The sequence below is a fragment of the Gorilla gorilla genome, chromosome X (assembly GCF_029281585.2).
Source record: "Gorilla gorilla gorilla isolate KB3781 chromosome X, NHGRI_mGorGor1-v2.1_pri, whole genome shotgun sequence".
NCBI lineage: Eukaryota > Metazoa > Chordata > Mammalia > Primates > Hominidae > Gorilla > Gorilla gorilla.
Genome location: NC_073247.2, coordinates 30,442,870 through 30,470,597, shown reverse-complemented (window position 1 = coordinate 30,470,597; position 27,728 = coordinate 30,442,870). Strand labels below are relative to the sequence as shown.

Here is a 27,728-nt window from a genome sequence, read left to right as displayed (position 1 = left end):
TCAAGTTCTGCCCATGACTGAGGGGTGACCTCCAATCCCTGGGCCTTAATCCCCAGGATCCCTGGACCTGGAACGCCCATTAGGTCCCCTCCTTTCCGGCGAGAGGGCGGCAGAGGGCGCAGGCGCTCTAGCCGGACCCGGCGGGCGGGTGGCAGACGGCGCAGGCGCCCTGGACAGAGCGGCCGCGGTGGGAACGGCCGGCAGGGGGCGCAGCGCTCTGGTCCGAGAAGCCCGGGCGGGGTACCCTCGCCGGGAGAGTAGAGGATAGGGGTCGGCTGGAGAACGGGCCCAGTGCGACGCCGCGAGCAGTGGGCGGGGCCAGGGTGGGGGCGGGGCGAGGCGGTTCCGGAAGGAAGTGGTTCCGGGTCCCACGGCCGGGCAGAGGCGGCTGGGGTGCCGCTGCTGTGGGAGGCGGCGGCAGAGTGAGGGGCGAGGCCCGAGGGGCCGGCGGCGGCGGCGGCGGCGGCGGGGGCTTCCCGGCCGGGTGAGCGGCTCGGGGGGAGGCGGGGCGAGGAGGCCTGGGCCCGCAGGGAGGGCGTGTCCGCCACCCAGGAGGGGCGGTTCTCGGGGTGGCGGATGGGGCAGCGGGGAGGATGCGGCGGTCCGACTCGGGTTCTGTTGGGACAGCTCCTCTGCACCCCGTAGATCCCTCGGTCAGCGCCTTCCCTTGGGCGCGGCGACCCGGCGCGGGTTTCCAGGGGACAGCTGCCCGGCGCCCCTGAGGTCCCTCGACAGGCACGGCGACCCGGGCACCTGCTGCCGCGACCCTGATCCTCCGCCGTCGTCGGGCAGGTTGCGGTCCCCGCGGTTCCCGGCATCTGTCAAGAGGGCGGGGGCCGAGAGGGCGGGGGCCGGGAAGGCGGTGTCCGGGGACGGTGCCCTTGTCCTCGAGGCGGCCCTGGACGCGTCGCCTGCGGGGCCTGAACCGAGGACCCCCCCGCACCCCGCTTTGTCCTGGTGAGGCGCTCCTGCCGCGCAGCGGCATCTTCCTCTGTTAACGTCGAGAATGAGTAGTGAAGGCTGCTCATTATCCTGCATTGTAAAGTAAAACTTGTCTTTTTAGAAGCGTTTCCTGAAAATTGGCGCATCTCCTATGCTTCTCTGGGTTGTATTGGGAAACTGGGCCAGTCGCTGTCAGGACTGTCCTGTTGGTAGGTCTCGAGGGAAAGAAATGGGAGAGAAACCTACCCCGTAAATATTTTCCTACTCAGGTGCTTTTCGAACTACCTATTAGGTGATTGCCTTTTTTTTTTTTTTTTTTTTTTTGCTGGAACAAATTACAAACTGCAGGTAGAAATCAGGAAGGCCTCTTTAGGCTCCTGGCCAGGCAGCCTTTTTAGCATTTTTCTGAATGTGAACAGGTCCAAACGACAGAGCAGAATTTGAAAAGAAAGGTTTTGCTGCAGATTCATAACGAGGGCTTTATTTTTCATTGGTATTTTAATGGTAATGGTATAGCAATGTTTTATTTTTAATGTTTTTTTAAATGGCTACTAAAATTTTATTTTGAAATCACAGCTGTTTCAGTCACCCCCAAGAAACCTTTAAAACGTCTTATTAGAAGCATTTTTATATATAGGAACATTTAGCCATTTATACACATTTCTAAGATAGAAATCACAATGAAGATACGTTGTTTCACTATTCCAAGTTCCAAGTAACCATGGTGAATATGGTTTCACCATTCCAAGTAACCACTGTGAATGTGGTTATACACCTCCAGTCTTTTTCTATGCAGAGCTTAATACATGAGTTTTTCTAAAGTGAATTCTCTTTTGTAATTATCTTTTTCTGACTAGATAGCATGCCATTATATGGCTGTAATATTATAATTTATTTCATTGGTCATTCTCAGTTCTTCCCTATTAAAATACATTGTTGGGTAAATGTAAAAGTCCGCATATCTATGATTACTTTCGAATCTCACTCTGTCGCCCAGGCTGGAGTGTAGTGGCACGATCTCGGCTCACTGCAACCTCCACCTCCTGGGTTCAAGTGATTCCCCTGTGTCAGCTTCCCGAGTAGCTGGGACTACAGGCGTGTGCCACCATGCCCGGCTAATTTTTATGTTTTTAGTAGAGATGGGGTTTCACCATATTTGCCAGGCTGGTCTCAAACTCCTGACCTCCGGCGATCTGCCCGCCTCGGCCTCGCAAAGTGCTGGGATTACAGGTGTGAGCCACCGCGCCCGGCCCATGATTACTTTCTAAGTGTACATTCCTAGATGATAGAATTGTTGCGCAGAGTATGCACATAAGGGTTTTTTTTTAAATGTGAATTGCTCAATTTCCCTCTGGAAAGGATATGCTGTTTTGCACTCCTACCAGCAATCTGTGAGTGTCCTTACCCACACCCTAGCAAAAGGCAACGTTTAAAGGGATTTCTATAGGAATACTTTTGAGCCATACTTGTACTCTCCAACCAAGTACAACTACCCCTCTCTAGTCATCACTTTTTTCTTATTTGTTGATAGCACTTCAGCTTCTCATCTTTTATTGCACCTTTACTATTTTGGTAAAGAAAGCTTATCTAGGTGAGGCAAAGGCATAATAGAACAAACAAGAGATTTAAAGTTAGGATCCCCTTGAAATCCAGTATATCTGATTATCTTGAAAAAGTCACTTAACTTTTCTAAGGTACTCTTTCCTCAGTGATGCATTAGGGGTTATAATACAGTTGCCTTACCTTTCTTAAGGATAATTTTAAGAGTCAATTGAAACATTCCTGGAAAGTACATTTAGACACACTTTGTCTTGTTGGTATTTTTAAAAATTATTTTTAATTTATTATTTTTAAATAGAGACAGTGTCTCAAACTATGTTGCCTAGGCTGGCCTCAAACTCCTGAGCTGGAGCGATTCTCCTGCCTTGGCCTTGCAGAGTGCTGGGATTACAGGCATGAGCCACTGCACCCGGCCATGTTATTACCATCTGGTAGAAATTTCAGAGCACAGAAGCATCTTGAGGTTCATACATTTTTTAAAGTAAATACCTTAATTCAAAAGGCTATTCTCTGATACCCTTTGCCCCCATACTCTTTCACTCCTTAAATTTGAAGTTTTTTGTTTTACTGCTGCCCTAGATTATATTCAAAACTTTATCAGGGTTATGAAATTAGATGAGTGAATGAATCTGCACAAATGTTGAAGGAGCAAATATTTAAAAGCGCTATATAAAGCTGAGAGGGACAGGTATAACGCTAAATAAAACACAGTACTTGGGCTCATGATAAATAAAACATGGTCTTTGTGCCCTGCAGGCTACATTATCCAGGCAGCAGAGGGCATAAAAGCTGCTTTCCAAATTTAGATGGCAATTTTAGATGTGATGCCTGATGTCAACTATTCTCAAGTATGCTAAAGCCCATTTCTGCTGACCAAGCACCTGAGCAAGTGACCGGGCAGCCTCCACAGGGTCATCTTTCTGAAGGTAGGATTCGCAAGGTGAGGAAGTGGTAGTATTATAGTCCAAGAACCTGGGTTCTACTTTCAGGTCCTCCACCTGGGGCAGATCAGTTAACTTTTTTGAGGCTGGCTTTATTCACTCGTGAAATGGAGGTAATTCCAGCTTCCTCATGTGTTTGTTGTGAGGATTACATGACATAGTACGTGTACAGCACTTAGTAAACCAGGAACTGCTGGTACTCATGTCATCATTCTTACCCACTAGAGCCTTAGCTTCCCCAGGAAAGAAAGTAGGTCTCTTCTAACTTTGTATTCCTACCCCCTAGCAGTCACTGGTATTTAGTCACGTTTGATAAATTAACATAGAATGTGACCACTGATAAAAATTCAGTTTGGGGGTGCCAGGCACAGTGGCTCACGCCTGTAATCCCAGCACTTTGGGAGGCCAAGGTGGACGGATCACCTGAGGTCAGGAGTTTGAGACCAGCCTGGCCAACATGGTGAAACCCCATCTCTGCTAAAAATACAAAAAGTAGCCGGGCGTGGTGGTGCATGCCTGTAATCCCAGCTACTCAGGAGGTTGAGGCGTGAGAATTGCTTGAACCCAGGAGGCGGAGGTTGCAGTGAGTCGAGATCGTGCCACTGCACTCCAGCCTGGGTGACAGAGCAAGACTCTGTCTCTAAATAAATAAATAAATTCAGTTTGGACCAATGAAGAAGGTAATATGTAAATATGGAATATTGGGAAAAATTGACCACTTTATTTGGAGTTAATATTAAGGAATCAAAGGAAACATTGAACTAATTGGACTTAGACTCGTCTCTGCTATGACTATCATTCTACTTTAGATCCCTAATGCCAGGCAAATAGTCCCTCCTTATTAAGAATAAATGTACTGGCTGGGCATGGTGGTTCATACTTATAATCCCAGCACTTTGGGAGGCTGAACTGGGAGGATCACCTGAGGCCAGGAGTTTGAGACTAGCCCTGGCAACATAGCAAGACCCTGTCTCTACAAAAAAATTTTTAAAAAATTAGCTGGGTATGGGGTATGCACCTATAGTCCCAGCTACTCAAAGACTGAAGCGAGAGGATCACTTGAGCCCAGGAGTTCAAGGCTGCAGTGAGCTATGATTGCACTACCGCACACCAGCCTGGGTGAGGGGGTGAGACCTGGACTCAAGGGGGGAAAAAAAAAGAAACCGACTCAAGTTTCTCCCATTTTAAAACCTCATTCCTAGACCTCTAATCACCGTGCCGCTACCTAGTTTCTCTCTTCCCCTTCCCTTCCCAGCTGGACTGTTTGAAAGAGTTGTTAATAATTGGCTTTCTCAGTTTAGCCCTCAAGACATGTGTTAACACTTTTCATTCCTTTTATTTGATCTCTCTGCAGTATTTACCATGAAAGTCTCCCTTTTTGAAACATCCTTCTTTTGTTTCTGAGATTCTGTGTTCCAAGGTTCCCTTCTTCCTCCCGGGAAGTTCCTTCTCAGTTTCTCCTTTGCTGGTTCATCTTCCTCCAAAGGTTGATTTTCCTGCAGGCTTGATCCTTCTTGTGCCGTACTGTCTCTGGAATAATTTATAGAGCATTGAGGCTATCTCGTGTTTGAAGATTTGGTAGAATTCCCTGTGAAACCATCTGGGCCTGACGCTTTTTCATGTGATATTTCCTTTATAACTTTCTCAATTTTTTTTTCTGTGGAAATTGGTCTATTTAAGCTTTCTAACTCTAATGGAGAAAATTTTAGTGATCTGTACTTTTCTAGCAAATTATCCCTTTCATCTGGGTTTTCAAATTTATTTGGTAGAGGTCTACAAAGACATCCTTTATTATTTTTAAATTTTTTCATCTTATTTCCTCCGTGCCCTCATTTTGTGTTTCTGTGCTTTTTCCCTTTTTTCCTTATCTAATGGTTTATCTTTTATTTTGTTATTTTTTTCAAAAACTGCAGAATTTTGAATTATTAATTAGATCTGTTTTTCTGTTTTTTTCCCCTCATTCTTTTCTTCTACTTTCATCTTTTTTTGCTTGTTTTTTCCTGAGACAAGGTCTCTGTCTGTCACTCAGACTGACGTGCAGTCAGTGGCATTGTCTCAGCTCACTGTAGCCTCTACCTCCTGGGCTCAAGCAATCCTCCCACCTCAGCCTCCCAAGTAGCTGGGACTACAGTGGTGCACCACCACACTTGGCTAATTTTGATTATTTTTTTTTTTGTAGAGACAAGGTCTGCCTATGTTGCCCAGGCTGGCCTTGAACTCTTGGCCTGAAATAATCCTCCTGCCTCGGTCTCCCAAAGTGCCGGAATTACAGGCATGAGCCACTGTGCCTGGCCTACTTTCATCTTTATTATTTACTTCCATGTCCTTTCTTTTGGTTTATTTTGTTATTTTTTAAGTTTCTTTTTTTTTGAGGCAGGGTCTCACTCTGTCACCCAGGCTGGGGTGCAGTGGTCTATCATAGCTCACTGTAGCCTTGAATTCCTGGGCTTTAGCAGTCCCCCTGCCTCAACCTCCCGAGAAGCTAGGACTACAGGTGTGTGCCACCACGCCTAGCTAATTTTTTTTAAATTATTTTTTTGTAGAGACAGGGTCTTGTTATGTTTCCCAGGCTATTCCCAAACTCCTGGCATCAAGTGGTACTCCCACCTTAGCCTCCCAAAGCAGTGGGATTACAGGTGTGAGTGCAAGGTGCCTAGCCTATTTTTAAGTGTTTTTTGACCTTGGAATAAAATTTACTTATTTTTATTCTTTCATTTTTACTAATAATTGTGTTTAGTGCAATGAATTTTCCTCTGATTACTGCTTTAAATGCATACTATAAAATTGGATTTGTAGGCTGGTTCTAGTGCAGTGGTATTTACAACTAATCGATGACAACCAGTTACAGATTTCTTTGTTCCTTCTTCACTCCCGCTACTTCACTTGACTAGCCTTAAAAACATAAAAAAGTAAATAAAAAAGCATCTGATATGTAATGTTTTCAGTGTCGTTATTTCTTTAAAAATGTATAATTTTGGCCGGGCTCACGCCTGTAATCCCAGCACTTTGGGAGGCCGATGCGGGCAGATCACCTGAGGTCGGGAGTTTAAGACCAGCCTGACCAACATGGAGAAACCCCGTCTCTACTAAAAAAATACAAAATTAGCTGGGCGTGGTGGTGCATGCCTATAATCCCAGCTATTCGGGAGGCTGAGGCAGGAGAATCACTTGAACCTGGGAGGTGGAGGTTGCAGTGAGCCGAGATTGTGCCATTGCACTCCAGCCTGGGCAACAAGAGTGAAACTCCGTCTCAGAAAAAAAAAAAAAAAAGTATAATTTTAGTTCTAAAATACCCAGGAGTTGCTTAATAGTAGGCTATTAAATTTCTAGATGGAAGAGGCTTTCTGTTTTTTAAATTTTTGTCAATAAATTCTAGTTTCATTGCATTATAATCAGACATATTGTTTGTAATATTTCCACTTTATTGAAGTGGAAATATTTTTTCTTTGTGACCTGATATATGATTATTTTGATGAATGTGGTGTGAGCAGTTGAGAAGAAACTGTATTCATTAGTATCAGAGTGTAGAGTTTGATAAACATTAGTAAGAGTTACTCTATTGAGTATGTTGTTTAGATTTTAGGTCTCCTTATTTTTGGTTCACCTAATATGTCTTGTACAAAGAATGATGTATTAAAGTCTCCTATTATTAGTGTGTTTCCAGTGTCTCCTTGCATCTCTTGTAGTTTTTGTCTCATGAAGGTGATTGCTGTGTTATGTTTATATAAATACATATATTTATATGTTATATCTTCATTGTGGGGTGTGGCTTTTAGGATTAAAAAGTGTCTTTTTGTGTCACAGTTAATGCTTTAGGACATGGATTCTGCTTTGCCTGAGACCAGGATTGCCATCCCTAGTCTTTTTTTTTTTTTTTTTTTTTTTTTGAGATGGAGTCTTGCTCTTGTTGCCTAGGCTGGAGTGCAGTAGCACGATCTCGGCTCACTGCAACTTCCGCCTCCCGGGTTCAAGCGATTCTCCTGCCTCAGCCTCCTGAGTAGCTGGGACTATAGGTGCGTGCCGCCACGCCCAGCTACATTTTTTTATATTTTTAGCGGAGACGGGGTTTCACGGTGTTTGCCAGGCTGGTCTCGAACTCCTGACCTGAGGTGATCCACCCGCCTTAGCCTCCCAAAGTGCTGGGATTACAAGCATAAGCCACCTTGCCCAGCTGCCTACTCTCCTTTTGTTTCCATTTGCCTCGTATACCTTTTCCAGCTATTTATTTATTTACTTATTTATTTAGAGCCTGTGTCTCACTCTCTTTCCCAGGCTGGAGTGCAGTGGTGTGATCTTGGCTTACTGTAAGCTCTGCCTCCCGGGTTCAAGTGATTCTCCTGCCTCAGCCTCCTGAGTAGCTGGGACCGTAGGCACATGCCACCATGCCCAGCTACATTTTTTTTATATTTTTAGTGGAGACGGGGTTTTGCCATGTTTGCCAGGCTTGTCTTCTGACCTCAGGTGATCCACCCGCCTTGGCCTCCCAAAGTGCTGGGATTACAGGCATGAGCCACCATGCCCAGCTAATTTTTTTGTATTTTTAGTAGAGACAGGGTTTCGCCATGTTGGCCAAGCTGGTCTCGAACTCCTGACTTCTGGTGATCTGCCTGCCTGCCTCGGCCTCCCAAAGTGCTGGGGTTACAGGTGTGAGCCACTGTGCCCGGCCTAACCTTTTATTTTTAACCATTCAGAATCACTTTGGGGCTGGGTGTTGTGGCTCACGCCTGTAATCCCAGCACTTTGGGAGGCCAAGGCAGGTGGATCACCTGAGGTCAGGAGTTTGAGACCAGCTTGGCCAACATGGCGAAACTCCATCTCCACTAAAAATACAAAAAAATTTAGCTGGGTGTGGTGGTGCACACCTATAGTACCAGCTACTTGGGAGGCTGAAGCACGGGAATCGCTTGAACTTGGGAGGTGGAGGTTGCAGTGAGTGGAGATGGTGCTGCTGCAGTCCAGCCTGGGCAACAGAGCCTCCGTCTCAAAAAAAAAAAAAAAAGAAAAAAAAAGGAATCACTTTGGTTTAGATATGTCTTTTGTATTGTAAAAGTTGTTGAGGTTTCTTCTGTTAGTCAAATTGAAAATTTTTATTGTAATAGGTGGATTAAGCCCACCCACATTTATTGTTAGGACTGAAAAATATGACCTCAAATCCATCATAATATTTTATAATTATGTGTATTTGTTATCTTTGCCATTTCTCTATGCGAGGTAGATATTTTGCTCTTCTATTACAAAAATTAGGGTGTGTGTGGGGGTGTATTTAGGAAGGTTTGCATTTTTGTTCTAATCATTTACCTTTGTACTTACATCTTTTAAAATACCCTCAGTCCTTTGTTTGCTTATTTATCTGTGCATGTGTGTGTGCATGCATGTGTGTGTGTGTGTGTGTGTATGTGTGAAATTGCATCTATGTAATCAAAGTAGGATAATGATAGACAACTGTGGAATTCTGTATCTACTTCGTGCTCCTCCTTACTGAAGAACTGGCAATAACAGATAACAGCTACCCACCGTGGCCAAGGTGATAATCCATGATGGTCTCTTCAGGTCTACCTTCCCCTTCTCACTATTCTACTGATTGTGCTCTTTTTCTGTGGGCTCTGACTTGGTGCGTTTCTGTGATGGGAGTGTGGCTTTTTTGTTTGTTTGTTTGTTGTTGTTGTTGTTGGAGAGAGGGGGTTTCACTATGTTGCCCAGGCTGGTCTCTAACTTCTGGGCTCAAAGGATCTGCCTGCCTCTGCCTTCCAAAGTGTTGGGATTACAGGCATGAGCCACCACGCCCAGCCTGAGGCTTCTTTGTTGCAAAGGCTTTCCTGGGGAATTTTTATTCTTTGCATTTGTAAATGCTGAATTCACATTTAGTGTGGAATCTCTGTCAGTTGATTTTTTTTCTGTAACAGCTTTGTTGAGATAGAATTAACATAACACAATTTACCCATTTAAAGTGTACAATTCAGTGTTTTTTAGTTTATTCATAGAGTTGTGCAACCATCACCACAGTCTAATTTTAGAACATTTTCTTCACCCCAAAAAGAAACTCTGTGCCCATTAGCCATCATTTCTCATCCCCCCCACCCCTTCTCCCACCCAAGCAACCACCAGTCTACTTTTTATTTCTATGGATTTGCTTATTCTGGACATTTCATATAAAGGGAATCATATAATAGTGGTCTTTTGTGACTGGCTTCTTTCGCTTAGCATAATGTTTTCCAGGTTTGTCTGTGTTGTAGCATGTATTGGTACTTCATTCCCTTTTATGGTCAAATGATACATATTCCATTGTATAGTGTAGTATTAATATGCTCCTATGGATATTTGTATACAAGTTTTGTGTAGACATATGTTTTCATTTCTCCTGGGTATCTATCTAGGAGTGGAATAGTTGGGTCATACGGTAACTCTATGTTTAACTTGTGGGGGAACTGCCAAACTTTTCCAAGTGGCTACTCTATTTTACATTTCTACCAGGAATGTGTGAGGGTTCCAATATTTCTACATCCCTGAAATGCTTGTTATTTTGATGATGCCCAGTTTATCCATTTTTTCTTTTGTTGCTTTGTTTTTTGTTTTGTTTTGATTTTTTTGTAGCAGCAATTGGAAATAACGTTGCTTTGTTTTTGATATCCTAACTTAAAAATCATTTCCTGATCCAAGATCACACAGATTATTTTTATGTTTTCTTCTAAGTTTTATAGATTTAGCTCTTATATTTAGGTCCTTAATCCATTTTGAGTTAATTTTTGTATATGGTGTGAGGTAGGGTCAAACTTTAACCTTTTGCTTGTCGATACCCAGTTGTCTCAGCACCCGGTGTTGATTTGTTTAACCTCTTAATATCTGGTGTATCTATTTTTTCCTGCCAGTATCCCTTAAACCCACCTGTTGTGTACATAGCAGTGGAACTGCTTCTACTGTTCTCTCTTGCTTTCTCTTCTTCTCCCATTTTCTAGTTGTACTTTCTTTTTTTAACTCTATCACAATGTGTAGCAATTTTTTTTTTTTTTTTTGAGACGGAGTCTTACTCTGTCACCCAGGCTGGAGTGCAGTGGTGCAATCTTGGCTCACTGCAACCTCTGCCTCCTGGGTTCAAGCGATTCTTGTGTCTCAGCCTCCCGAGTACCTGGGACTACAGGTGTGCAACACCACGGCTGTCTAATTTTTTGTATTTTTAGTAGAGATGGGGTTTCACCATGTTGGCCAGGCTGGTCTCCAACTCCTGATCTCAGGTGATCTGCCCACCTCAGCCTCCCAAAGTGCTGGGATTACAGGTGTGAGCCACCACGCCCAGCCAATGTGTAGCAATTTTACACTAATCTTCCACCTTCATCCTTATCTTTCTTTTAGCGTCTTATATGTACATTTACATATTTTTAAATGCTCACAATCAGTCCTTTTGCTGACATTTCCCCCATTTAGTTGAATAAAGCTCATCCTCCAGTATATTCCTCAGAAAGGGTTAGTGAGTGCAGAATTCCCTATACCCTTGTAAGTTGAAAACTGTTTTTCTTGTTGCCTTGATGTTTAAGGAACATCATGACTGATGTAAAATCCTCAGCTCACATTACTTTCATTGAGTTTTAGTTTTTAGTGCTGCTGTTTCTCACCTTGCTTTGTATTTTGTTTTTGAAAAATCTCGTAATCTGATACTGATCCAATTCTTTTGGACTTGTAAGTTATTTATTCTTTTTGCCTGGGAGCCTTGAGAATTTTATCTTTATGTTTGAAATCACATAGTTTTTATTAGGCTATATTTCAGACTTACTTGTTCTAGATTAATTTTCCTAGGTACCTGGTGAGCCCTTAAATGTGTAGATTCAGGTATTTTAGGTATTTTAAAATTTCTGGAATGTTTTCTTGCATTCTGAGCAAATTATAGTTTTAAATATTAGTTTAGTTCTATTGTTTTTTTTTCTTCTTCAGGGACTGCAATTATATGAATATTAGTTTTTTTCTCTACCTATTTGCTATTTCCACTACTTTCTCTCTGACCCTTTCTTTCCCTCTCCCCACTATTCTCTCTCTCTCTCCCTCTCCCTCTCCCTCAATGTCATTTTTATTTTCTCGGTTGTTTTCATGCCTGCCTTCAATGTTCCTTATTAAATTTTAATTTGAGATTATTCTCTCTTGGGCACATTGTAATTTATTCCTCACTTTTGAGATAGTTGAGTCTTTTTCTCTCATTTTTTTTTCTTGAGTTCAGTTAACTTTTATTCTTTCATTTTTTCATTTTTTATTTGTTTTTCATCGATTTCTGTTCTTAGTTTGTGAATTTCTGATTCAAGGTAGGTTTTTTAATATCCTCAAATGCTTTTGAATATATTTAATTGTATTTGTAGTACAGGCATACCTCAGAGATATTGCGGGTTTGGTTCCAGACCACCACAATAAAGCGAATATTGTAATAAAGTGAGTCACACAATTTTTTGTTTCCTGATGCACATAAAAGTTATGTTTATGCTATACTGTAGTTTGTTAGGTGTGCAAAAGCATTATGTCTAAAACAATACATACCTTAATTTAAAAATATATTATTGCTAAAAAAAAAAATGCTGATGGTCCTCTAAGCCTTCAGTGACGCATCATCTTTCTGCTGATGAAGGGTCTTGCCTTAGTTTTATGGGCTGGTGACTGATCAGGGGTTGGTTGTTGAAGGTTGGGGTAGCTAAGGCAATTTTTTTTGGGAGGGGGTGGAGTCTTGCTCTGTCACCCAGGCTGGAGTGCAGTGGCACGATCGTGGCTCACTGGAACCTCCACCTCTGGGGGTTCAAGTGATTCTCCTGCCTCAGCCTTCCAAGTAGCTGGGATTATAGGTGTATGCCACCACACCTGGCTAATTTTTGTATTTTTAGTAGAGACAGGGTTTCACCATGTTGGCCAGGCTGGTCTCGAACTCCTGGCCTCAACTGATTCACCTGCATTGGCCTCCCAAAGGGCTGAGATTACAGGCATGAGCTACCACGCCCAGCCTAGGGCAATTTCTTAAAATAAGGCAACAATAAGGTTTGTTGCATCGATCAACTCTTCCTTTTACAAAAGATTTCTCTGGCTGGATGCTGTGGCTCACCCCTGTAATCCCAGCAATTTGGGAGGCTAAGGCAGGAGTATCTCTTGAGGATAGGAGATCAAGACCAGCCTGGGCAACAAAGTGAAACCCCATCTCTGAAAAAATATAAGACAAAAAAAAATAAGAGATTTCTCTGTAGCATAGATGCTGTTTGATAGCATTTTACTCACAGTAGCACTTCAATCAAAATTAAAGTAAACCTGTCAAACCCTGCTACTGCTTTATCTACTAAACATATGTAATATTCTAAATCCTTTTTTGTAATTTCAACGATGTTCATAGCATCTTCACCAGGAGGAGATTCCAATCAAGAAACCACTTTCTTTGCTCATCTGTAAGAAGCAACTCTGCATACATCCAAGTTTGATCATGAGATTGCAGCAATTTAGTCACATCTTCAGGCTTTACTTCCTTTTCTAGCTCTCTTGGTGTTTCTACCACATCTGCATTGACTTCCTCCACTGAAGTCTTGAACCCCTCAAAATCATCCATGAGAGTTGGAATCAACTTCTTCCAAACCCCTGTTAATACTGATATTTTGACCTCCTCCCATGAGTCATGAATGTTCTTAATGGCATCTAGAATGGTGAATCCTTTCCGGAAGGTTTTCAATTGACTTTCCCCAGATCCATCAGAGGAATCACTATCAATGGCAGCTATAGTCTTACAAAACGTATTTCTTAAATAACAAGACTTGAAAGTCAAAATTACTCCTTGATCTATGGGCTACAGAATGAATGCTGTGTTAGCAGGCACAAAAACAGCATTAATCTCCTTGTATATCTCCATCAGAGCTCTTGGGTGACCAGGTGCATTGTCAATGAGCATTAATATTTTGAAAGGAATCTTTTTTTTTTTTTTTTGAGCAGTAGGTCTCAACAGTGGGCTTAAAATATTCAGTAAACCATGCTGTAAACAGATGTGCTGTCACTCAGGCTTTGTTGTCCCATTTATGGAGCACAGGCAGAGTAGATTTAGCATAATTCTTAAGGGCCCCAGGATTTTTAGGATGGTCAGTGAACATTGGCTTCAACTGAAAGTCATAGCTGCATTAGCCCCTAACAAGAGAGTCAGGCTGTCCTTTAAAGCATTGAGGCCAGGCATTTACCTCTCTAATTGTGAAAGTCCCATCTTCCAAGAGAAGGCTGTTTCATCTACACTGAAAACGTGTTGTTTAACGTAACCACCTTCATCAATGATCTTCTGGATAACTTGCTGCAGCTTCTCCATCAGCACTTGCTGCCTCACTTTGCCCTTTTATGTTATGGCGATGGCTTCTTTCCTTAAACGTCACAAGCCAACCTCTGCTAACTTCCAACTTTGCTTCTGCAGCCTTCTTACCTCTCTCAGGCTTCACAGAATTGAATGGAGTTGGAGTCTTGCTCTGGATTGGGCTTTGGCTTAAGGGAACGTTGTGGCTGGTTTGAGCTTCTATCCAGACCACTCAAACTTTCTCCATATCAGCAATAAGACTGTTTCACTTTCTTATTCATGTGTTCATTGAAGTAACACATTTGATTTCCTTCAAGAACTTTCCCTTTGCATCCACAACTTGGCTGTTTGGCCCAAGAAGCCTAGTTTTTGGCCTTTCTCAGCTTTCGATGAGCCTTCCTCACTAAGCTTAATCATTTCTAGCTTTTGATTTAACGTGAGATGTGTGACTCTTCCTTTCACTTGAACATTTAGAGGCCATTTTAGGATTATTAGTTGACCTCATTTCAATATTATTGTGTCTCAGGGAGTAGGGAGGCCTGAAGAAAGGGAGAGAGAAGGAAGAATGCCCCATCAGAACACATACAACACATACTACATTTATTGATTATGTTCGCATCTTATAAGGGCATGGTTCATGGTGCCCCCAATTACAATAGTAACATCAAAGATCACAGATCGCCATAACAGATATAATAATAGGGAAGAAGTTTGAAATACTTTGATAATTCCCAAAATGTGACATGACACAGAGACAAGAAGTAAACACATGAGGTTGGAAAAATGGCATTGATAGACTCGTTCAGTGCAGGTTTGCCACAAACCCTGCATAGTAAAAAATTCTGCATTTGTAAAAAATGCAGTATCTGTGAAGCACAGTAAGGCAGAGCACAATAAAATGAGATGTGCCTTTACAGACTTACTGTTTCCTTTTGCTTCATGGTTTTTTGGGGAGAAAATTTTCGCAGGTAGGAAATTCTGTTTTCTGGCTGGGCATGGTGGCTCTTGCCTGTAATCTCAGCACTTTGGGAGACTGAGGCAGGTGGATCACTTGAGGTCAGGAGTTCGAGACCAGCCTGGCCAACTTGGTGAAACCTCGTCTCTACTAAAAATACAAAAATTAGCCAGGAGTGGTGGCGCGTGCCTGTAATCCCAGCTACTTGGGAGGCTGATGCAGGAGAATCGCTGGAACCTGAGAGGCGGAGGCTGTAGGGAGCCGAGATTGCGCCACTGCACTCCAGCCTGAGTGACAGAGCGAGACTCCATCTCAAAAAAAAAAAAAAGAAATTCTGTTTTCCCACTCTCTTGTCAACACTTGGGTGCCATCAGACTTTAAAATTTTTGCAAATCTCATGAGTATGAAATAATATCTCATTATTTTCATGTTATTTCCTGGATTCTTAGCAGGGTGGAGTATCTTTTCATGTGTTTATTGGACATTTGTATTTCCTCTTTGTTGAAAACTGGAAGGATGGAGCTGCCATTTACTGAGATGGGACAGACTGTAAGAGGAGAAAATGTTGGAGGGAGATGAGGAGTTTGCTCATGGACATGTTTTCAGAATCCAGTGGGCTGTTGGATATGCAAGACTAGAGTGCATGGGATGAGTGTGAGCTGGAGTTATAAATTTGAGGTTGTTAGTTTATAGAGGATATTTAAAGGCATGAGACTGAATGAGAGTATGGACACAAGTCCAAAGACCAAAGTCACTATTTAGAGGAAGACTGGGTTCACTCTTAAGGGTCAGGGTGATGACAGGGAAGATGAGGAGAAATGGCAAAAGAGACAGAAGGAATTGTTATAGAGGTAGGAGGAAAACCAAGAAAGTGTAGTATTCTGGAATCCAAGTGAAGAAAATGTTTCCAGGAGGAAGGTGTGTGAAATGCTCCTGGCAGCCATGTGTGGTGGTTCACGCCTGTAATCCCAATGCTTTGAAAGGCCGAGGCAGGAGGATCGCTTGAGCCTAAGAGTTTGAGACCAGCCTGGCAACATATTGAGTCCCATCTGTACAAAAAATTTTAAAAATTAGCTGGGCATGGGCCGGGCGCGGTGGCTCACGCCTGTAATTCTAGCCCTTTGGGAGGCTGAGGCAGGCAGATCATTTGAGGCCAGAAGTTCAGGACCAGCCTGGCCAATGTGGTGAAACCCTGTCTCTACTGAAAGTACAAAGATTAGTCGGGTGTGGTGGCGCACACCTGTAGTCCCAGCTACTTGGGAGGCTGAGGCATGAGAATCACTTGAACCCGGGAGGTGGAGGTTGCAGTGAGCCGAGATCGCACCACTGCACTCCACCCTGGGTGACAGAGTGAGACTCCATCTCAAAAAAAGAAAAAAAAAGGAAAGGAAAAAAAAAAGAAAAAAGAACCATATAGTAAATATTTTAGGCTTTGTGGGCCACGTACAGTCTCTGTCACATATTCTTCTTCTTCTTCTTTTTTTTTTTTAACAACACTTTAAAATGTAAAAAGCATTCTCAGCTCAGGCTGTATGTTTAAACCTCCTCTCTTATCTATCAAGCAGCTGAACTAGTACTTCTCGTTATCAGCTGATGCCCACTAAGCAATTGCAAACAAAGTTAACTTTAAAAAATAGCTTTATAGTTTACTGGTTTAAAGTGTGCATTTCAGTGGTTTTTAGTATGCTTGCAGAGTTATGCAACCATCTCCATAATATCTGATCTGATTTTAGAATATTTTCATCACCCCAAAGCTAACGTTTTTACAGCTTTGAGGTATAATTTATATGCAATAAAATTCACCATCTTTGAATGAATACTTTGAAATTTATTTATTTGTTTTTTTTTTTGAGATGCAGTCTCACTCTGTCACCTAGGCTGGAGTCCAGTGGCGCGATCTCGGCTCACTGCAACCTCCGCCCCCCGGGTTGAAGCGATTCTCCTGCCTCAACCTCCCGAGTAGGTGGGACTACAGGCACGCGCCACCATGCCCGGCTAATTTTTTTGTATTTTTAGTAGAGACGGTGTTTCACCGTTTTAGCCAGGATGGTCTCAATCTCCTGACCTCGTGATCCACCCACCTCAGCCTCCCAAAGTGCTGGGATTACAGGGGTGAATGAGCTGCCGTGCCTGGCCCATTTGAATTTTAATAAAACTAATTTTAATATTGGGTGAAGGAAAATGTTCTTTTTTTATTATTATTATACTTTAAGTTTTAGGGTACATGTGCACATTGTGCAGGTTAGTTACATATGTATACATGTGCCATGCTGGTGCGCTGCACCCACTAACTCGTCATCTAGCATTAGGTATATCTCCCGATGCTATCCCTCCCCCCTCCCCCCACCCCACCACAGTCCCCAGAGTGTGATATTCCCCTTCCTGTGTCCATGTGATCTCATTGTTCAATTCCCACCTATGAGTGAGAATATGTGGTGTTTGGTTTTTTGTTCTTGCGATAGTTTACTGAGAATGATGATTTCCAATTTCATCCATGTCCCTACAAAGGACATGAACTCTTCATTTTTTATGGCTGCATAGTATTCCATGGTGTATATGTGCCACATTTTCTTAATCCAGTCTATCATCGTTGGACATTTGGGTTGGTTCCAAGTCTTTGCTATTGTGAATAATGCCACAATAAACATACGTGTGCATGTGTCTTTATAGCAGCATGATTTATAGTCATTTGGGTATATACCCAGTAATGGGATGGCTGGGTCAAATGGTATTTCTAGTTCTAGATCCCTGAGGAATCGCCACACTGACTTCCACAATGGTTGAACTAGTTTACAGTCCCACCACCAGTGTAAAAGTGTTCCTATTTCTCCACATCCTCTCCAGCACCTGTTGTTTCCTGACTTTTTAATGATTGCCATTCTAACTGGTGTGAGATGGTATCTCATAGTGGTTTTGATTTGCATTTCTCTGATGGCCAGTGATGATGAGCATTTTTTCATGTGTTTTTTGGCTGCATAAATGTCTTCTTTTGAGAAGTGTCTGTTCATGTCCTTTGCCCACTTTTTGATGGGGTTGTTTGTTTTTTTCTTGTAAATTTGTTTGAGTTCATTGTAGATTCTGGATATTAGCCTTTTGTCAGATGAGTAGGTTGCGAAAATTTTCTCCCATGTTGTAGGTTGCCTGTTCACTCTGATGGTAGTTTCTTTTGCTGTGCAGAAGCTCTTTAGTTTAATTAGATCCCATTTGTCAATTTTGTCTTTTGTTGTCATTGCTTTTGGTGTTTTGGACATGAAGTCCTTGCCCATGCCTATGTCCTGAATGGTAATGCCTAGGTTTTCTTCTAGGGTTTTTATGGTTTTAGGACTAACGTTTAAATCTTTAATCCATCCTGAATTGATTTTTGTATAAGGTGTAAGGAAGGGATCCAGTTTCAGCTTTCTACATATGGCTAGCCAGTTTTCCCAGCACCATTTATTAAATAGGGAATCCTTTCCCCATTGCTTGTTTTTCTCAGGTTTGTCAAAGATCAGATAGTTGTAGGTATGCGGCGTTATTTCTGAGGGCTCTGTTATGTTCCATTGATCTATATCTCTGTTTTGGTACCAGTACCATGCTGTTTTGGTTACTGTAGCCTTGTAGTATAGTTTGAAGTCAGGTAGTGTGATGCCTCCAGCTTTGTTCTTTTGGCTTAGGATTGACTTGGCGATGCGGGCTCTTTTTTGGTTCCATATAAACTTTAAAGTAGTTTTTTCCAATTCTGTGAAGAAAGTCATTGGTAGCTTGATGGGGATGGCATTGAATCTGTAAATGACCTTGGGCAGTATGGCCATTTTCACGATATTGATTCTTCCTACCCATGAGCATGGAATGTTCTTCCATTTGTTTGTATCCTCTTTTATTTCCTTGAGCAGTGGTTTGTAGTTCTCCTTGAAGAGGTCCTTTACATCCCTTGTAAGTTGGATTCCTAGGTATTTTATTCTCTTTGAAGCAATTGTGAATGGGAGTTCACTCATGATTTGGCTCTCTGTTTGTCTGTTGTTGGTGTATAAGAATGCTTGTGATTTTTGTACATTGATTTTGTATCCTGAGACTTTGCTGAAGTTGCTTATCAGCTTAAGGAGATTTTGGGCTGAGACAATGGGGTTTTCTAGATAAACAATCATGTCGTCTGCAGACAGGGACAATTTGACTTCCTCTTTTCCTAATTGAATACCCTTTATTTCCTTCTCCTGCCTAATTGCCCTGGCCGGAACTTCCAACACTATGTTGAATAGGAGTGGTGAGAGAGGGCATCCCTGTCTTGTGCCAGTTTTCAAAGGGAATGCTTCCAGTTTTTGCCCATTCAGTATGATATTGGCTGTGGGTTTGTCATAGATAGCTCTTATTATTTTGAGATATGTCCCATCAATACCTAATTTATTGAGAGTTTTTAGCATGAAGCGTTGTTGAATTTTGTCAAAGGCTTTTTCTGCATCTATTGAGATAATCATGTGGTTTTTGTCTTTGGCTCTGTTTATATGCTGGATTACATTTATTGATTTGCGTATATTGAACCAGCCTTGCATCCCAGGGATGAAGCCCACTTGATCATGGTGGATAAGCTTTTTGATGTGCTGCTGGATTCGGTTTGCCAGTATTTTATTGAGGATTTTTGCATCAATGTTCATCAAGGATATTGGTCTAAAATTCTCTTTTTTGGTTGTGTCTCTGCCCGGCTTTGGTATCAGAATGATGCTGGCCTCATAAAATGAGTTAGGGAGGATTCCCTCTTTTTTCATTGATTGGAATAGTTTCAGAAGGAATGGTACCAGTTCCTCCTTGTACCTCTGGTAGAATTCGGCTGTGAATCCATCTGGTCCTGGACTCTTTTTGGTTGGTAAACTATTGATTATTGCCACAATTTCAGCTCCTGTTATTGGTCTATTCAGAGATTCAACTTCTTCCTGGTTTAGTCTTGGGAGAGTGTATGTGTCGAGGAATTTATCCATTTCTTCTAGATTTTCTAGTTTATTTGCGTAGAGGTGTTTGTAGTAATCTCTGATGGTAGTTTGTATTTCTGTGGGATCGGTGGTGATATCCCCTTTATCATTTTTTATTGTGTCTATTTGATTCTTCTCTCTTTTTTTCTTTATTAGTCTTGCTAGCAGTCTATCAATTTTGTTGATCCTTTCAAAAAACCAGCTCCTGGATTCACTGATTTTTTGAAGGGTTTTTTGTGTCTCTATTTCCTTCAGTTCTGCTCTGATTTTAGTTATTTCTTGCCTTCTGCTAGCTTTTGAGTGTGTTTGCTCTTGCTTTTCTAGTTCTTTTAATTGTGATGTTAGGGTGTCAATTTTGGATCTTTCCTGCTTTCTCTTGTGGGCATTTAGTGCTATAAATTTCCCTCTACACACTGCTTTGAATGCGTCCCAGAGATTCTGGTATGTTGTGTCTTTGTTCTTGTTGGTTTCAAAGAACATCTTTATTTCTGCCTTCATTTCGTTATGTACCCAGTAGTCATTCAGGAGCAGGTTGTTCAGTTTCCACGTAGTTGAGCGGCTTTGAGTGAGATTCTTAATCTTGAGTTCTAGTTTGATTGCACTGTGGTCTGAGAGAGAGTTTGTTATAATTTCTGTTCTTTTACATTTGCTGAGGAGAGCTTTACTTCCAAGTATGTGGTCAGTTTTGGAATAGGTGTGGTGTGGTGCTGAAAAAAATGTATATTCTGTTGATTTGGGGTGGAGAGTTCTGTAGATGTCTATTAGGTCCGCTTGGTGCAGAGCTGAGTTCAATTCCTGGGTATCCTTGTTGACTTTCTGTCTCGTTGATCTGTCTAATGCTGACAGTGGGGTGTTAAAGTCTCCCATTATTAATGTGTGGGAGTCTAAGTCTCTTTGCAGGTCACTCAGGACTTGCTTTATGAATCTGGGTGCTCCTGTATTGGGTGCATATATATTTAGGATAGTTAGTTCTTCTTGTTGTATTGATCCCTTTACCATTATGTAATGGCCTTCTTTGTCTCTTTTGATCTTTGTTGGTTTAAAGTCTGTTTTATCAGAGACTAGGATTGCAACCCCTGCCTTTTTTTGTTTTCCATTTGCTTGGTAGATCTTCCTCCATCCTTTTATTTTGAGCCTATGTGTGTCTCTGCACATGAGATGGGTTTCCTGAATACAGCACACTGATGGGTCTTGACTCTTTATCCAACTTGCCAGTCTGTGTCTTTTAATTGGAGAATTTAGTCCATTTACATTTAAAGTTAATATTGTTATGTGTGAATTTGATCCTGTCATTATGATGTTAGCTGGTGATTTTGCTCATTAGTTGATGCAGTTTCTTCCTAGTCTCGACGGTCTTTACATTTTGGCATGATTTTGCAGCGGCTGGTACCGGTTGTTCCTTTCCATGTTTAGCACTTCCTTCAGGAGCTCTTTTAGGGCAGGCCTGGTGGTGACAAAATCTCTCAGCATTTGCTTGTCTGTAAAGTATTTTATTTCTCCTTCACTTATGAAGCTTAGTTTGGCTGGATATGAAATTCTGGGTTGAAAATTCTTTTCTTTAAGAATGTTGAATATTGGCCCCCACTCTCTTCTGGCTTGTAGGGTTTCTGCTGAGAGATCCGCTGTTAGTCTGATGGGCTTCCCTTTGAGGGTAACCCGACCTTTTTCTCTGGCTGCCCTTAACATTTTTTCCTTCATTTCAACTTTGGTGAATCTGACAATTATGTGTCTTGGAGTTGCTCTTCTCGAGGAGTATCTTTGTGGCATTCTCTGTATTTCCTGAATCTGAACGTTGGCCTGCCTTGCTAGATTGGGGAAGTTCTCCTGGATAATATCCTGCAGAGTGTTTTCCAACTTGGTTCCATTCTCCCCATCACTTTCAGGTACACCAATCAGACGTAGATTTGGTCTTTTCACATAGTCCCATATTTCTTGGAGGCTTTGCTCATTTCTTTTTATTCTTTTTTCTCTAAACTTCCCTTCTCGCTTCATTTCATTCATTTCATCTTCCATTGCTGATACCCTTTCTTCCAGTTGATCGCATCGGCTCCTGAGGCTTCTGCATTCTTCACGTAGTTCTCGAGCCTTGGTTTTCAGCTCCATCAGCTCCTTTAAGCACTTCTCTGTATTGGTTATTCTAGTTATACATTCTTCTAAATTTTTTTCAAAGTTTTCAACTTCTTTGCCTTTGGTTTGAATGTCCTCCCGTAGCTCAGAGTAATTTGATCGTCTGAAGCCTTCTTCTCTCAGCTCGTCAAAGTCATTCTCCATCCAGCTTTGTTCTGTTGCTGGTGAGGAACTGCGTTCCTTTGGACGAGGAGAGACGCTCTGCGTTTTAGAGTTTCCAGTTTTTCTGTTCTGTTTTTTCCCCATCTTTGTGGTTTTATCTACTTTTGGTCTTTGATGATGGTGATGTACAGATGGGTTTTCGGTGTGGATGTCCTTTCTGTTTGTTAGTTTTCCTTCTAACAGACAGGACCCTCAGCTGCAGGTCTGTTGGAATACCCTGCCGTGTGAGGTGTCAGTGTGCCCCTGCTGGGGGTTGCCTCCCAGTTAGGCTGCTCGGGGGTCAGGGGTCAGGGACCCACTGGAGGAGGCAGTCTGCCCCTTCTCAGATCTCCAGCTGCGTGCTGGGAGAACCACTGCTCTCTTCAAAGCTGTCAGGCAGGGACATTTAAGTCTGCAGAGGTTACTGCTGTCTTTTTGTTTGTCTGTGCCCTGCCCCCAGAGGTGGAGCCTACAGTGGCAGGCAGGCCTCCTGGAGCTGTGGTGGGCTCCACCCAGTTCGAGCTTCCTGGCTGCTTTGTTTACCTAAGCAAGCCTGGGCAATGGCGGGCGCCCCTCCCCCAGCCTCGCTGCCGCCTTGCAGTTTGATCTCAGACTGCTGTGCTAGCAATCAGCGAGACTCCGTGGGCGTAGGACCCTCCGAGCCAGGTGTGGGATATAATCTCGTGGTGCACCGTTTTTTAAGCCGGTCAGAAAAGCGCAATATTCGGGTGGGAGTGACCCGATTTTCCAGGTGCGTCCGTCACCCCTTTCTTTGACTCGGAAAGGGAACTCCCTGACCCCTTGCGCTTCCCAGGTGAGGCAATGCCTCGCCCTGCTTCGGCTCGAGCACGGTGCGCGCACCCACTGGCCTGCGCCCACTGTCTGGCACTCCCTAGTGAGATGAACCCGGTACCTCAGATGGAAATGCAGAAATCACCCGTCTTCTGCGTCGCTCACGCTGGGAGCTGTAGACCGGAGCTGTTCCTATTCGGCCATCTTGGCTCCTCCCGGTGGTCTTGACCTTGAGGTCTTATCGGAAAATGTTCTTAATAATACTTCTTTTATCACATGCAATAAATGTCGCTTGTAAATATTTTCTCCCAAGTGATGTCCACTTTTCCTTTAAAACTAGTGGTTCTGTAGCCCCTGGACCAGCAGCATCCACATCACCTGGGAACCTGCTAGAGTGGGGCCCACCCCAGGGGTAGGGCCCAGCAATCTGTATTTTAACCAGCCCTCCAGGCGATTCTAATGCACACTAAAGTTTGAGAACTACTCCAGTGTATATTCCTGCATGGAATTGCTGGGCTTTGGGATATCGGCATGTTCGACTTTATTGGGTATTTCCAAACTGCAGGTGACACTTGAACAACATGGGTTTGAACTGTGTGGGTCCACTTATATGTGAAGTTTTTCCCAATGAAACGGGTATAGAAAATACGGCATTTGAGATATGTGAAAGCTGCCTATACAGAGGGACTTGGATATGCACAGATTTTGGCGTATGTAGGGATTCTGGAACCAATCCCCTGAGTGTACCAAGGGGCAATGGTATTTTCAAACTGGTTATACTGTACCATGTACAGTTCACCTAGCAGTAACTGAGAGTTCCCATTTTCACACATCTTTGCCAACACTTTGGAATATGCAACTTAAACATTTTTGGCCTATCTGATGGGTGATCATAGCCCTTTGGCATATCAAATGGCTATGATCTTAGTTTGTGTTTTCCCAATTGCTAATTAAGTTGAACATCTCATTCGTTCATAGGTCATTTGAGTTGTGTGTTCTGTGATAATGGAGTCTTTTGCCTATTGAAATAAATACAATTATGTAAATAAATACGATGTGTTGAAATAATTGCAAAATAAACCCAGAATTCCCAAGGAGAAAGAAGCCCAGAGGGAAAAAACAGAAAGTCCATGAAAGAGTCCTAGGGGTTGTGATAGTTACACAATCGGGAAAGAATAGGGATTTGTGAAGCTGACCGAGGGAAGGCCATCCATGTGCTGGACCAGCATGGCCTGATCAGGGAAAGCAAGTAGTGTGGTGTAGGGGACTAGTAGGGTGTGTGGAGGAAAAGACACACATAAGGCTGGGAGAAAGGTAGGAAGCAACTAGATGTATCTATCTTACATTTGTTTAATCTTTTTTGTTGAGCATTTGGGTTATTAGTTTTCTTGAGCTTTTTTTCTTTCTTATTATAAATAAAACTGATACAAACATCTTAGTATACACAGCTGATTTTTTTCTTTTGAATTATTTTTTAAAACAAGTTTAAACTGAAATTACTAGATTAAAGGAAAGGAGGTATGATTAGTTTCACAGTTTCTTGTAAGAAACATGTATGTTGCCATTGTGGAAGTCAGTGTGGCGATTCCTCAGGGATCTAGAACTAGAAATACCATTTGACCCAGCCATTCCATTACTGGGTATATACCCAAAGGACTATAAATCATGCTGCTATAAAGACACATGCACACGTATGTTTATTGCGGCATTATTCACAATAGCAAAGACTTGGAACCAACCCAAATGTCCAACGATGATAGACTGGATTAAGAAAATGTGGCACATATACACCATGGAATACTATGCAGCCATAAAAAATGATGAGTTCATGTCCTTTGTAGGGACATGGATGAAATTGGAAACCATCATTCTCAGTAAACTATCGCAAGAACAAAAAACCAAACACCGCATATTCTCACTCATAGGTGGGAATTGAACAATGAGATCACATGGACACAGGAAGGGGAATATCACACTCTGGGGACTGTGGTGGGGTGGGGGGAGGGGGGAGGGATAGCATTGGGAGATATACCTAATGCTAGATGACGAGTTAGTGGGTGCAGCGCACCAGCATGGCACATGTATACATATGTAACTAACCTGCACAATGTGCACATGTACCCTAAAACTTAAAGTATAATAAAAAAAATAAAAAATAAAAAATAAAAAAAATAAAAGAAACATGTATGTTTCAAGATTACTCTCCATTAGTCATTAGGGAAATGCAAATCAAAAACACAATGAGATACCACTTCATACCCACTAGGATGGCTATAGTCAAAAATATAGTAAGTGTTGGTGAGGATGTAGAAAAATTAGAACCCTCATACACTGCTGGTGGGAATGTAAAATGGTGCAGCTACTTTGGAAAAGTTTGGCAGATCCTCAGAAAGTTAAACATAGAGTTACCAAGTGACCCAGTAATTCCACTTCTAGGTATATACCCAAGGAAATGAAAACATATGTCCACATAAAAACTTGTACACAAATGTTCGTAAGAGCGTTATTTATAATAGCTGAAAGGTAGAAACAACCCAAATGTGCATGGAGAGGTGAATGAATGAACAAAATGTAATGTACCCATACAATGAAATGTCTATTATTCTACCATAAAAAGGGATGACGTACTGATACATACTACAACACAGGTGAACCTTGAAAACATGCTAAGTGAAATAAGCCAGTCACAAAAAAACTACATACTGTTTGATTCCATTTGTATGAGATGTCTCGAATAGGCAGATCCATAGAAACGGGCTAAGCAGGGGAGGGGAGAAGTGGGGATTCACTGCTAATGGGGTCTCTTTTGGGAGGATGAAAATGTTCTACAACTAGACAGTGATAATGGTTGTATATCACTGTGAATATACTAAAAAACATTGAATTGTATACTTTAAATGGGTAAATTATATGGCATGTGAATTCAATATCAATAAATATGTTTTGTTTTTAAAAATGGAAAAAAGATTATGCTCCAGAAAAATTTTCCTTTCTCATTATCATCAGCAATATTTTTGTTCCCACCCCCCCAAAAAAAATTACCACCTTTGGGTTTATTATTTTCATTAAATTTAATAGGTATGAACTGATACCCAGAGTTTAGTGAAATTATAAGCTTCCCTATTGAATGTAATCTCTATCAGAGCAGGAAGTTTTGTCTGTTTTTGTTCACTGCTGTAGCCCTAGAACAGTGTCTGGCAAATAATTGGTACACAGCAAAATTTGTTAAATGAATACATTTTGATACTTTTAGTTACTAAGTAAACATTTTTTCCTTTAGTGTTTTAATTTCATAATACTTTGTGAGCTAATTGTTCTTAGCCTCAAAATCTTTTTAGAAAGAGGCTGTGTATAACTAAATGAATTGAATTGATTGTACTTCCTTTAATGAGTGATCTAGTTCAAGTTCTTTGACTTGATATGCTTTTACTTTCTTTTGAAATTCAGGATAACAGTAGTTTGCAAATGTTTGAGTATGAGGACCGCCTTTTAAACTGATGTCTACGTAATAATTGTACTTTTTGTATCTGTGGGTGGAAAAACTGCATAGTGACAAGAAGCCTTTATATTTTAGTTTCACCATAGTATCTTCAGAAATTTGCAAAATCGAGGTGCATAATATATGAGACATATACTTATTTATTCTGTGGTCTGTGCACGGTAGCTATATGATAATTCATGAGCCCATGGCAGTAGTTCTAGAAGCCACCAGGGGTTTGGGACCACTAAGTTAGGAACTACTTAATATTCGTATCAGAACTGAGGAGGACTACTGAGTTGTAAATAATAGCTAGTATAGGAGATTATACCTACTTATGTGTTTTTAAAATTCACTTTCCGAAGCTATCAGTTTCTTTTAAAGACTGAAGAATATTTGAAAAATCAAGTTTAGAAGTGCCTTTTAAAATTTACTTGACATTATTTGTTTTAGCAAAAAACAAGAAGCAAACTAAATGTCTAATAATGTTCAATTATATTTTGGGCATATTTGTCTGGTGGAAAGTTAGGCAGCAGTTGAGTATTAGAAATTGTAATTCTGACCGGATGTGGTAGCTCACGCCTGTAATCCCAGCACTTTGGGAGGCCAAGGTCGGAGGATTGCTTGAGCTCAGGAGATCCAGACCAACCTGGGCAACATGGCAAAACCCCGTGTCTACCAAAAATACAAAAATTAGCCAGGTGCGGTTGTGCACGCTTGTGGTCCCAGCTACTTGGGAGGTCGAGCATCGCTGGAGCCTGGGAAGTTGAGGCTGCAGTGAACTGTTATCGCACCACTGCACTCCAGCCTGGGAGAAAGAGCAAAACCCTGTCTCAAAAAAAAAGAAATTTTAAAAGAAGAAATTATAATTCTTAGAATCTAACAATTTAAAAAGCAGAGTATACCATCACGTATTCCTAAACATTTAAACTGTGATTATATGAAGTGTTTCTGTACATGGTGAAAGACAGGAAAGTAGTAGTGCTTGTATTCAGATAGAGGAATTCTGGGTAATTTTTCCTCTTTTTGGAATACTTATTTAGCAGTTGCTGTTGCCAGACACCAATAAGCTCTTTTTATGATTTAATTTAGGGGTCATTAAACTACAATGCATTTGACTTGCCGGGCCTATTTTTGTATGACCCACTTGAGCTAAATAGTTTTTGTACTTTTATTTTTTTAATTTGACCAACATAGTGCCTTTAACCTAGTATATTCAAAATATTTCAACATGTAGTTAATATTAGAAATACATCAATAAAATATTTTACATTTTTTATATGAACTCTTTGAAATCTGATGTGGATTTTACACTTACGACACATCTCAATGTTGTCACATTTTTACATTTTTAAAGAGTTGCTTTAAAAAAAAGAAGAAACAGATGTGACAGAGACCTTATATGGCCTGCAAAGCCTGAAATAGTTACCATTCGGCACTTTGCGGACAGTTTACTGACCCCTGATTTAATTCATTTTATCCTGACAACATTCCAATAAGAAGGGGTGCTATTATTATTATTTCCGTGTTAGAGATGAGGAAGCTGAGGCACAAAGGGTTTAAGTAAATTGGC

General features: G+C 41.7%; 1 protein-coding gene across 16 annotated transcripts in view; it reads left to right on the top strand.

The window, feature by feature from the left end:
* Positions 1-367: 367 nt before the first annotated feature.
* The window catches only part of BCLAF3 (BCLAF1 and THRAP3 family member 3), a 77,136-nt gene continuing 49,775 nt past the window's right edge, over positions 368-27,728 (top strand). For 6 of the 16 annotated variants that reach the window (XR_010132536.1, XM_055376736.2, XM_055376738.2 and 3 more), the window contains exon 1: positions 374-484. The gene's annotated coding sequence lies outside the window, so the exon portion shown is untranslated. Of the gene's footprint in view, positions 485-550; positions 958-3,147; positions 3,429-27,728 lie in introns of those variants that run through there. The other 10 variants (XM_063703117.1, XM_063703115.1, XM_055376737.2 and 7 more) reach the window with 8 other exon arrangements.